Source organism: Hypomesus nipponensis, chromosome 9, assembly GCF_054491055.1.
Source record: "Hypomesus nipponensis isolate SF chromosome 9, ASM5449105v1, whole genome shotgun sequence".
Lineage (NCBI taxonomy): Eukaryota > Metazoa > Chordata > Actinopteri > Osmeriformes > Osmeridae > Hypomesus > Hypomesus nipponensis.
In genome coordinates, this window is record NC_140369.1 from 20,520,250 (window position 1) to 20,532,510 (window position 12,261).

A 12,261-nucleotide genomic window follows, 5' to 3' on the forward strand; every position below is an offset into this window, starting at 1 on the left:
CTTTGCTCTAAAGTGCTTTTCAGCTCCTGAATAGCGTTTTCAATGCATTTACAAAGTTTGGCATGTAACTTCTGTCTGAATGGTTTTCTTGATGTTTGAAGAGTTATAACATGCTTCTGTGGCTGTATATACATGGAAAAGGTGTTTTGTGAAGATGTTTAGCCCTTAGATTCACTTTTGGAGACTTTCATTTCTTCTTTGCTCTAAAGTGCTTTTCAGCTCCCGAATAGCGTTTTCAATGCATTTACAAAGTTTGGCATGTAACTTCTGTCTGAATGGTTTTCTTGATGTTTGAAGAGTTATAACATGCTTCTGTGGCTGTATATACATGGGAAAGGTGTTTTGTGAAGATGTTTAGCCCTTAGATTCACTTTTGGAGACTTTCATTTTTTCTTTGCTCTAAAGTGCTTTTCAGCTCCTGAATAGCGTTTTCAATGCATTTACAAAGTTTGGCATGTAACTTCTGTCTGAATGGTTTTCTTGATGTTTGAAGTGTTATAACATGCTTCTGTGGCTGTATATACATGGAAAAGGTGTTCAATGAAGATGTTTAGCCATTAAATTGCGTTTTTGAGACTTTCATTTTGACTTTGCTCTAAAGTGCTTTTCAGCTCCTGAATAGCGTTTTCAATGCATTTACAAAGTTTGGCATGTAACTTCTCTCTGAATGGGTTTCTTGATGTCTGAAGTGTTATAACATGCTTATGTTGCAGTATATACATGGAAAAGGTGTTTTGTGAAGATGTATAGCCCTTAGATTCACTTTTTGAGACTTTCATATTTACTTTGCTCTAAAGTGCTTTTCAGCTCCTGAATAGCGTTTTCAATGCATTTACAAAGTTTGGCATGTAACTTCTGTCTGAATGGTTTTCTTGATGTTTGAAGAGTTATAACATGCTTCTGTGGCTGTATATACATGGGAAAGGTGTTTTGTGAAGATGTTTAGCCCTTAGATTCACTTTTGGAGACTTTCATTTTTTCTTTGCTCTAAAGTGCTTTTCAGCTCCCGAATAGCGTTTTCATTGCATTTACAAAGTTTGGCATGTAACTTCTGTCTGAATGGTTTTCTTCATGTTTGAAGAGTTATAACATGCTTATGTTGCTGTATATATATGGAAAAGGTGTTTTGTGAAGATGTATAGCCCTTAGATTCACTTTTTGAGACTTTCATATTTACTTTGCTCTAAAGTGCTTTTCAGCTCCTGAATAGCGTTTTCAATGCATTTACAAAGTTTGGCATGTAACTTCTGTCTGAATGGTTTTCTTGATGTTTGAAGAGTTATAACATGCTTCTGTGGCTGTATATACATGGGAAAGGTGTTTTGTGAAGATGTTTAGCCCTTAGATTCACTTTTGGAGACTTTCATTTTTTCTTTGCTCTAAAGTGCTTTTCAGCTCCTGAATAGCGTTTTCAATGCATTTACAAAGTTTGGCATGTAACTTCTGTCTGAATGGTTTTCTTGATGTTTGAAGTGTTAGAACATGCTTCTGTGGCTGTATATACATGGAAAAGGTGTTCAATGAAGATGTTTAGCCATTAAATTGCGTTTTTGAGACTTTCATTTTGACTTTGCTCTAAAGTGCTTTTCAGCTCCTGAATAGCGTTTTCAATGCATTTACAAAGTTTGGCATGTAACTTCTCTCTGAATGGGTTTCTTGATGTCTGAAGTGTTATAACATGCTTATGTTGCAGTATATATATGGAAAAGGTGTTTTGTGAAGATGTATAGCCCTTAGATTCACTTTTTGAGACTTTCATATTTACTTTGCTCTAAAGTGCTTTTCAGCTCCTGAATAGCGTTTTCAATGCATTTACAAAGTTTGGCATGTAACTTCTGTCTGAATGGTTTTCTTCATGTTTGAAGAGTTATAACATGCTTATGTTGCTGTATATATATGGAAAAGGTGTTTTGTGAAGATGTATAGGCCTTAGATTCACTTTTGGAGACTTTCATATTTACTTTGCTCTAAAGTGCTTTTCAGCTCCTGAATAGCGTTTTCAATGCATTTACAAAGTTTGGCATTTAACTTCTCTCTGAATGGGTTTCTTGATGTCTGAAGTGTTATAACATGCTTATGTTGCAGTATATATATGGAAAAGGTGTTTTTTGAAGATGTATAGCCCTTAGATTCACTTTTTGAGACTTTCATATTTACTTTGCTCTAAAGTGCTTTTCAGCTCCTGAATAGCGTTTTCAATGCATTTACAAAGTTTGGCATGTAACTTCTGTCTGAATGGTTTTCTTGATGTTTGAAGAGTTATAACATGCTTCTGTGGCTGTATATACATGGGAAAGGTGTTTTGTGAAGATGTTTAGCCCTTAGATTCACTTTTGGAGACTTTCATTTTTTCTTTGCTCTAAAGTGCTTTTCAGCTCCCGAATAGCGTTTTCAATGCATTTACAAAGTTTGGCATGTAACTTCTGTCTGAATGGTTTTCTTGATGTTTGAAGAGTTATAACATGCTTCTGTGGCTGTATATACATGGGAAAGGTGTTTTGTGAAGATGTTTAGCCCTTAGATTCACTTTTGGAGACTTTCATTTTTTCTTTGCTCTAAAGTGCTTTTCAGCTCCTGAATAGCGTTTTCAATGCATTTACAAAGTTTGGCATGTAACTTCTGTCTGAATGGTTTTCTTGATGTTTGAAGTGTTATAACATGCTTCTGTGGCTGTATATACATGGAAAAGGTGTTCAATGAAGATGTTTAGCCATTAAATTGCGTTTTTGAGACTTTCATTTTGACTTTGCTCTAAAGTGCTTTTCAGCTCCTGAATAGCGTTTTCAATGCATTTACAAAGTTTGGCATGTAACTTCTCTCTGAATGGGTTTCTTGATGTCTGAAGTGTTATAACATGCTTATGTTGCAGTATATACATGGAAAAGGTGTTTTGTGAAGATGTATAGCCCTTAGATTCACTTTTTGAGACTTTCATATTTACTTTGCTCTAAAGTGCTTTTCAGCTCCTGAATAGCGTTTTCAATGCATTTACAAAGTTTGGCATGTAACTTCTGTCTGAATGGTTTTCTTGATGTTTGAAGAGTTATAACATGCTTCTGTGGCTGTATATACATGGGAAAGGTGTTTTGTGAAGATGTTTAGCCCTTAGATTCACTTTTGGAGACTTTCATTTTTTCTTTGCTCTAAAGTGCTTTTCAGCTCCCGAATAGCGTTTTCATTGCATTTACAAAGTTTGGCATGTAACTTCTGTCTGAATGGTTTTCTTCATGTTTGAAGAGTTATAACATGCTTATGTTGCTGTATATATATGGAAAAGGTGTTTTGTGAAGATGTATAGCCCTTAGATTCACTTTTTGAGACTTTCATATTTACTTTGCTCTAAAGTGCTTTTCAGCTCCTGAATAGCGTTTTCAATGCATTTACAAAGTTTGGCATGTAACTTCTGTCTGAATGGTTTTCTTCATGTTTGAAGAGTTATAACATGCTTATGTTGCTGTATATATATGGAAAAGGTGTTTTGTGAAGATGTATAGCCCTTAGATTCACTTTTGGAGACTTTCATATTTTCTTTGCTCTAAAGTGCTTTTCAGCTCCTGAATAGCGTTTTCAATGCATTTACAAAGTTTGGCATTTAACTTCTCTCTGAATGGGTTTCTTGATGTCTGAAGTGTTATAACATGCTTCTGTGGCTGTATATACATGGAAAAGGTGTTCAATGAAGATGTTTAGCCATTAAATTTCGTTTTTGAGACTTTCATTTTGACTTTGCTCTAAAGTGCTTTTCAGCTCCTGAATAGCGTTTTCAATGCATTTACAAAGTTTGGCATGTAACTTCTCTCTGAATGGGTTTCTTGATGTCTGAAGTGTTATAACATGCTTATGTTGCAGTATATATATGGAAAAGGTGTTTTGTGAAGATGTATAGCCCTTAGATTCACTTTTTGAGACTTTCATATTTACTTTGCTCTAAAGTGCTTTTCAGCTCCTGAATAGCGTTTTCAATGCATTTACAAAGTTTGGCATGTAACTTCTCTCTGAATGGGTTTCTTGATGTCTGAAGTGTTATAACATGCTTATGTTGCAGTATATATATGGAAAAGGTGTTTTGTGAAGATGTATAGCCCTTAGATTCACTTTTTGAGACTTTCATATTTACTTTGCTCTAAAGTGCTTTTCAGCTCCTGAATAGCGTTTTCAATGCATTTACAAAGTTTGGCATGTAACTTCTGTCTGAATGGTTTTCTTGATGTTTGAAGAGTTATAACATGCTTCTGTGGCTGTATATACATGGGAAAGGTGTTTTGTGAAGATGTTTAGACCTTAGATTCACTTTTGGAGACTTTCATTTTTTCTTTGCTCTAAAGTGCTTTTCAGCTCCCGAATAGCGTTTTCAATAAATTTACAAAGTTTTGCATGTAACTTCTGTCTGAATGGTTTTCTTGATGTTTGAAGTGTTATAACATGCTTCTGTGGCTGTATATACATGAAAAAGGTGTTCAATGAAGATGTTTAGCCATTAAATTTCGTTTTTGAGACTTTCATTTTGACTTTGCTCTAAAGTGCTTTTCAGCTCCTGAATAGCGTTTTCAATGCATTTACAAAGTTTGGCATGTAACTTCTCTCTGAATGGGTTTCTTGATGTCTGAAGTGTTATAACATGCTTATGTTGCAGTATATATATGGAAAAGGTGTTTTGTGAAGATGTATAGCCCTTAGATTCACTTTTTGAGACTTTCATATTTACTTTGCTCTAAAGTGCTTTTCAGCTCCTGAATAGCGTTTTCAATGCATTTACAAAGTTTGGCATGTAACTTCTGTCTGAATGGTTTTCTTCATGTTTGAAGAGTTATAACATGCTTATGTTGCTGTATATATATGGAAAAGGTGTTTTGTGAAGATGTATAGCCCTTAGATTCACTTTTGGAGACTTTGATATTTACTTTGCTCTAAAGTGCTTTTCAGCTCCTGAATAGCGTTTTCAATGCATTTACAAAGTTTGGCATTTAACTTCTCTCTGAATGGGTTTCTTGATGTCTGAAGTGTTATAACATGCTTATGTTGCAGTATATATATGGAAAAGGTGTTTTTTGAAGATGTATAGCCCTTAGATTCACTTTTTGAGACTTTCATATTTACTTTGCTCTAAAGTGCTTTTCAGCTCCTGAATAGCGTTTTCAATGCATTTACAAAGTTTGGCATGTAACTTCTGTCTGAATGGTTTTCTTGATGTTTGAAGAGTTATAACATGCTTCTGTGGCTGTATATACATGGGAAAGGTGTTTTGTGAAGATGTTTAGCCCTTAGATTCACTTTTGGAGACTTTCATTTTTTCTTTGCTCTAAAGTGCTTTTCAGCTCCTGAATAGCGTTTTCAATGCATTTACAAAGTTTGGCATGTAACTTCTGTCTGAATGGTTTTCTTGATGTTTGAAGTGTTATAACATGCTTCTGTGGCTGTATATACATGGAAAAGGTGTTCAATGAAGATGTTTAGCCATTAAATTGCGTTTTTGAGACTTTCATTTTGACTTTGCTCTAAAGTGCTTTTCAGTTCCTGAATAGCGTTTTCAATGCATTTACAAAGTTTGGCATGTAACTTCTCTCTGAATGGGTTTCTTGATGTCTGAAGTGTTATAACATGCTTATGTTGCAGTATATACATGGAAAAGGTGTTTTGTGAAGATGTATAGCCCTTAGATTCACTTTTTGAGACTTTCATATTTACTTTGCTCTAAAGTGCTTTTTAGCTCCTGAATAGCGTTTTCAATGCATTTACAAAGTTTGGCATGTAACTTCTGTCTGAATGGTTTTCTTGATGTTTGAAGAGTTATAACATGCTTCTGTGGCTGTATATACATGGGAAAGGTGTTTTGTGAAGATGTTTAGCCCTTAGATTCACTTTTGGAGACTTTCATTTTTTCTTTGCTCTAAAGTGCTTTTCAGCTCCCGAATAGCGTTTTCATTGCATTTACAAAGTTTGGCATGTAACTTCTGTCTGAATGGTTTTCTTCATGTTTGAAGAGTTATAACATGCTTATGTTGCTGTATATATATGGAAAAGGTGTTTTGTGAAGATGTATAGCCCTTAGATTCACTTTTGGAGACTTTCATATTTACTTTGCTCTAAAGTGCTTTTCAGCTCCTGAATAGCGTTTTCAATGCATTTACAAAGTTTGGCATTTAACTTCTCTCTGAATGGGTTTCTTGATGTCTGAAGTGTTATAACATGCTTATGTTGCAGTATATATATGGAAAAGGTGTTTTTTGAAGATGTATAGCCCTTAGATTCACTTTTTGAGACTTTCATATTTACTTTGCTCTAAAGTGCTTTTCAGCTCCTGAATAGCGTTTTCAATGCATTTACAAAGTTTGGCATGTAACTTCTGTCTGAATGGTTTTCTTGATGTTTGAAGAGTTATAACATGCTTCTGTGGCTGTATATACATGGGAAAGGTGTTTTGTGAAGATGTTTAGCCCTTAGATTCACTTTTGGAGACTTTCATTTTTTCTTTGCTCTAAAGTGCTTTTCAGCTCCCGAATAGCGTTTTCAATGCATTTACAAAGTTTTGCATGTAACTTCTGTCTGAATGGTTTTCTTGATGTTTGAAGTGTTATAACATGCTTCTGTGGCTGTATATACATGGAAAAGGTGTTCAATGAAGATGTTTAGCCATTAAATTTCGTTTTTGAGACTTTCATTTTGACTTTGCTCTAAGTGCTTTTCAGCTCAAGAATAGGGTTTTCAATGCATTTACAAAGTTTGGCATGTAACTTCTGTCTGAATGGTTTTCTTCATGTTTGAAGAGTTATAACATGCTTATGTTGCTGTATATATATGGAAAAGGTGTTTTGTGAAGATGTATAGCCTTAGATTCACTTTTGGAGACTTTCATATTTACTTTGCTCTAAAGTGCTTTTCAGCTCCTGAATAGCGTTTTCAATGCATTTACAAAGTTTGGCATTTAACTTCTCTCTGAATGGGTTTCTTGATGTCTGAAGTGTTATAACATGCTTATGTTGCAGTATATATATGGAAAAGGTGTTTTTTGAAGATGTATAGCCCTTAGATTCACTTTTGGAGACTTTCATATTTACTTTGCTCTAAAGTGCTTTTCAGCTCCTGAATAGCGTTTTCAATGCATTTACAAAGTTTGGCATGTAACTTCTGTCTGAATGGTTTTCTTGATGTTTGAAGAGTTATAACATGCTTCTGTGGCTGTATATACATGGGAAAGGTGTTTTGTGAAGATGTTTAGCCCTTAGATTCACTTTTGGAGACTTTCATTTTTTCTTTGCTCTAAAGTGCTTTTCAGCTCCCGAATAGCGTTTTCAATGCATTTACAAAGTTTGGCATGTAACTTCTGTCTGAATGGTTTTCTTGATGTTTGAAGAGTTATAACATGCTTCTGTGGCTGTATATACATGGGAAAGGTGTTTTGTGAAGATGTTTAGCCCTTAGATTCACTTTTGGAGACTTTCATTTTTTCTTTGCTCTAAAGTGCTTTTCAGCTCCTGAATAGCGTTTTCAATGCATTTACAAAGTTTGGCATGTAACTTCTGTCTGAATGGTTTTCTTGATGTTTGAAGAGTTATAACATGCTTATGTTGCAGTATATATATGGAAAAGGTGTTTTGTGAAGATGTATAGCCCTTAGATTCACTTTTGGAGACTTTCATATTTACTTTGCTCTAAAGTGCTTTTCAGCTCCTGAATAGCGTTTTCAATGCATTTACAAAGTTTGGCATGTAACTTCTGTCTGAATGGTTTTCTTGATGTTTGAAGTGTTATAACATGATTCTGTGGCTGTATATACATGGAAAAGGTGTTCAATGAAGATGTTTAGCCATTAAATTTCGTTTTTGAGACTTTCATTTTTACTTTGCTCTAAAGTGCTTTTCAGCTCCTGAATAGCGTTTTCAATGCATTTACAAAGTTTGGCATGTAACTTCTCTCTGAATGGGTTTCTTGATGTCTGAAGTGTTATAACATGCTTCTGTGGCTGTAATACATGGGAAAGGTGTTTTGTGAAGATGTTTAGCCCTTAGATTCACTTTTGGAGACTTTCATTTTTTCTTTAATCTAAAGTGCTTTTCAGCTCCTGAATAGCGTTTTCAATGCATTTACAAAGTTTGGCATGTAACTTCTCTCTGAATGGGTTTCTTGATGTCTGAAGTGTTATAACATGCTTCTGTGGCTGTAATACATGGGAAAGGTGTTTTGTGAAGATGTTTAGCCCTTAGATTCACTTTTGGAGACTTTCATTTTTTCTTTGCTCTAAAGTGCTTTTCAGCTCCTGAATAGCGTTTTTCAATGCATTTACAAAGTTTGGCATGTAACTTCTGTCTGAATGGTTTTCTTCATGTTTGAAGAGTTATAACATGCTTATGTTGCTGTATATATATGGAAAAGGTGTTTTGTGAAGATGTATAGCCCTTAGATTCACTTTTGGAGACTTTCATATTTACTTTGCTCTAAAGTGCTTTTCAGCTCCTGAATAGCGTTTTCAATGTATTTACAAAGTTTGGCATTTAACTTCTCTCTGAATGGGTTTCTTGATGTCTGAAGTGTTATAACATGCTTATGTTGCAGTATATATATGGAAAAGGTGTTTTTTGAAGATGTATAGCCCTTAGATTCACTTTTTGAGACTTTCATATTTACATTGCTCTAAAGTGCTTTTCAGCTCCTGAATAGCGTTTTCAATGCATTTACAAAGTTTGGCATGTAACTTCTGTCTGAATGGTTTTCTTGATGTTTGAAGAGTTATAACATGCTTCTGTGGCTGTATATACATGGGAAAGGTGTTTTGTGAAGATGTTTAGCCCTTAGATTCACTTTTGGAGACTTTCATTTTTTCTTTGCTCTAAAGTGCTTTTCAGCTCCTGAATAGCGTTTTCAATGCATTTACAAAGTTTGGCATGTAACTTCTGTCTGAATGGTTTTCTTGATGTTTGAAGTGTTATAACATGCTTCTGTGGCTGTATATACATGGAAAAGGTGTTCAATGAAGATGTTTAGCCATTAAATTGCGTTTTTGAGACTTTCATTTTGACTTTGCTCTAAAGTGCTTTTCAGCTCCCGAATAGCGTTTTCAATGCATTTACAAAGTTTGGCATGTAACTTCTGTCTGAATGGGTTTCTTCATGTTTGAAGAGTTATAACATGCTTATGTTGCAGTATATATATGGAAAAGGTGTTTTGAGAAGATGTATAGCCCTTAGATTCACTTTTGGAGACTTTCATATTTACTTTGCTCTAAAGTGCTTTTCAGCTCCTGAATAGCGTTTTCAATGCATTTACAAAGTTTGGCATTTAACTTCTCTCTGAATGGGTTTCTTGATGTCTGAAGTGTTATAACATGCTTATGTTGCAGTATATATATGGAAAAGGTGTTTTTTGAAGATGTATAGCCCTTAGATTCACTTTTTGAGACTTTCATATTTACTTTGCTCTAAAGTGCTTTTCAGCTCCTGAATAGCGTTTTCAATGCATTTACAAAGTTTGGCATGTAACTTCTGTCTGAATGGTTTTCTTGATGTTTGAAGAGTTATAACATGCTTCTGTGGCTGTATATACATGGGAAAGGTGTTTTGTGAAGATGTTTAGACCTTAGATTCACTTTTGGAGACTTTCATTTTTTCTTTGCTCTAAAGTGCTTTTCAGCTCCCGAATAGCGTTTTCAATAAATTTACAAAGTTTGGCATGTAACTTCTGTCTGAATGGTTTTCTTGATGTTTGAAGTGTTAGAACATGCTTCTGTGTCTGTATATACATGGAAAAGGTGTTCAATGAAGATGTTTAGCCATTAAATTGCGTTTTTGAGACTTTCATTTTGACTTTGCTCTACAGTGCTTTTCAGCTCCTGAATAGCGTTTTCAATGCATTTACAAAGTTTGGCATGTAACTTCTCTCTGAATGGGTTTCTTGATGTCTGAAGTGTTATAACATGCTTATGTTGCAGTATATATATGGAAAAGGTGTTTTGTGAAGATGTATAGCCCTTAGATTCACGTTTTGAGACTTTCATATTTACTTTGCTCTAAAGTGCTTTTCAGCTCCTGAATAGCGTTTTCAATGCATTTACAAAGTTTGGCATGTAACTTCTGTCTGAATGGTTTTCTTCATGTTTGAAGAGTTATAACATGCTTATGTTGCTGTATATATATGGAAAAGGTGTTTTGTGAAGATGTATAGCCCTTAGATTCACTTTTGGAGACTTTCATATTTTCTTTGCTCTAAAGTGCTTTTCAGCTCCTGAATAGCGTTTTCAATGCATTTACAAAGTTTGGCATTTAACTTCTCTCTGAATGGGTTTCTTGATGTCTGAAGTGTTATAACATGCTTCTGTGGCTGTATATACATGGAAAAGGTGTTCAATGAAGATGTTTAGCCATTAAATTTCGTTTTTGAGACTTTCATTTTGACTTTGCTCTAAAGTGCTTTTCAGCTCCTGAATAGCGTTTTCAATGCATTTACAAAGTTTGGCATGTAACTTCTCTCTGAATGGGTTTCTTGATGTCTGAAGTGTTATAACATGCTTATGTTGCAGTATTTATATGGAAAAGGTGTTTTGTGAAGATGTATAGCCCTTAGATTCACTTTTTGAGACTTTCATATTTACTTTGCTCTAAAGTGCTTTTCAGCTCCTGAATAGCGTTTTCAATGCATTTACAAAGTTTGGCATGTAACTTCTGTCTGAATGGTTTTCTTCATGTTTGAAGAGTTATAACATGCTTATGTTGCTGTATATATATGGAAAAGGTGTTTTGTGAAGATGTATAGCCCTTAGATTCACTTTTGGAGACTTTCATATTTTCTTTGCTCTAAAGTGCTTTTCAGCTCCTGAATAGCGTTTTCAATGCATTTACAAAGTTTGGCATTTAACTTCTCTCTGAATGGGTTTCTTGATGTCTGAAGTGTTATAACATGCTTCTGTGGCTTTATATACATGGAAAAAGTGTTCAATGAAGATGTTTAGCCCTTAGATTCACTTTTGGAGACTTTCATTTTTTCTTTGCTCTAAAGTGCTTTTCAGCTCCTGAATAGCGTTTTCAATGCATTTACAAAGTTTGGCATGTAACTTCTGTCTGAATGGTTTTCTTGATGTTTGAAGTGTTATAACATGCTTCTGTGGCTGTATATACATGGAAAAGGTGTTCAATGAAGATGTTTAGCCATTAAATTGCGTTTTTGAGACTTTCATTTTGACTTTGCTCTAAAGTGCTTTTCAGCTCCTGAATAGCGTTTTCAATGCATTTACAAAGTTTGGCATGTAACTTCTCTCTGAATGGGTTTCTTGATGTCTGAAGTGTTATAACATGCTTATGTTGCAGTATATATATGGAAAAGGTGTTTTGTGAAGATGTATAGCCCTTAGATTCACTTTTTGAGACTTTCATATTTACTTTGCTCTAAAGTGCTTTTCAGCTCCTGAATAGCGTTTTCAATGCATTTACAAAGTTTGGCATGTAACTTCTATCTGATAGGTTTTCTTGATGTTTGAAGAGTTATAACATGCTTCGGTGGCTGTATATACATGGAAAAGGTGTTTTGTGAAGATGTATAGCCCTTAGATTCACTTTTGGAGACTTTCATATTTACTTTGCTCTAAAGTGCTTTTCAGCTCCTGAATAGCGTTTTCAATGCATTTACAAAGTTTGGCATGTAACTTCTGTCTGAATGGTTTTCTTGATGTTTGAAGAGTTATAACATGCTTCTGTGGCTGTATATACATGGGAAAGGTGTTTTGTGAAGATGTTTAGACCTTAGATTCACTTTTGGAGACTTTCATTTTTTCTTTGCTCTAAAGTGCTTTTCAGCTCCCGAATAGCGTTTTCAATGCATTTACAAAGTTTGGCATGTAACTTCTGTCTGAATGGTTTTCTTGATGTTTGAAGAGTTATAACATGCTTCTGTGGCTGTATATACATGGGAAAGGTGTTTTGTGAAGATGTTTAGCCCTTAGATTCACTTTTGGAGACTTTCATTTTTTCTTTGCTCTAAGTGCTTTTCAGCTCCTGAATAGCGTTTTCAATGCATTTACAAAGTTTGGCATGTAACTTCTGTCTGAATGGTTTTCTTGATGTTTGAAGAGTTATAACATGCTTCTGTGGCTGTATATACATGGGAAAGGTGTTTTGTGAAGATGTTTAGCCCTTAGATTCACTTTTGGAGACTTTCATTTTTTCTTTGCTCTAAAGTGCTTTTCAGCTCCTGAATAGCGTTTTCAATGCATTTACAAAGTTTGGCATGTAACTTCTGTCTGAATGGTTTTCTTGATGTTTGAAGTGTTAGAACATG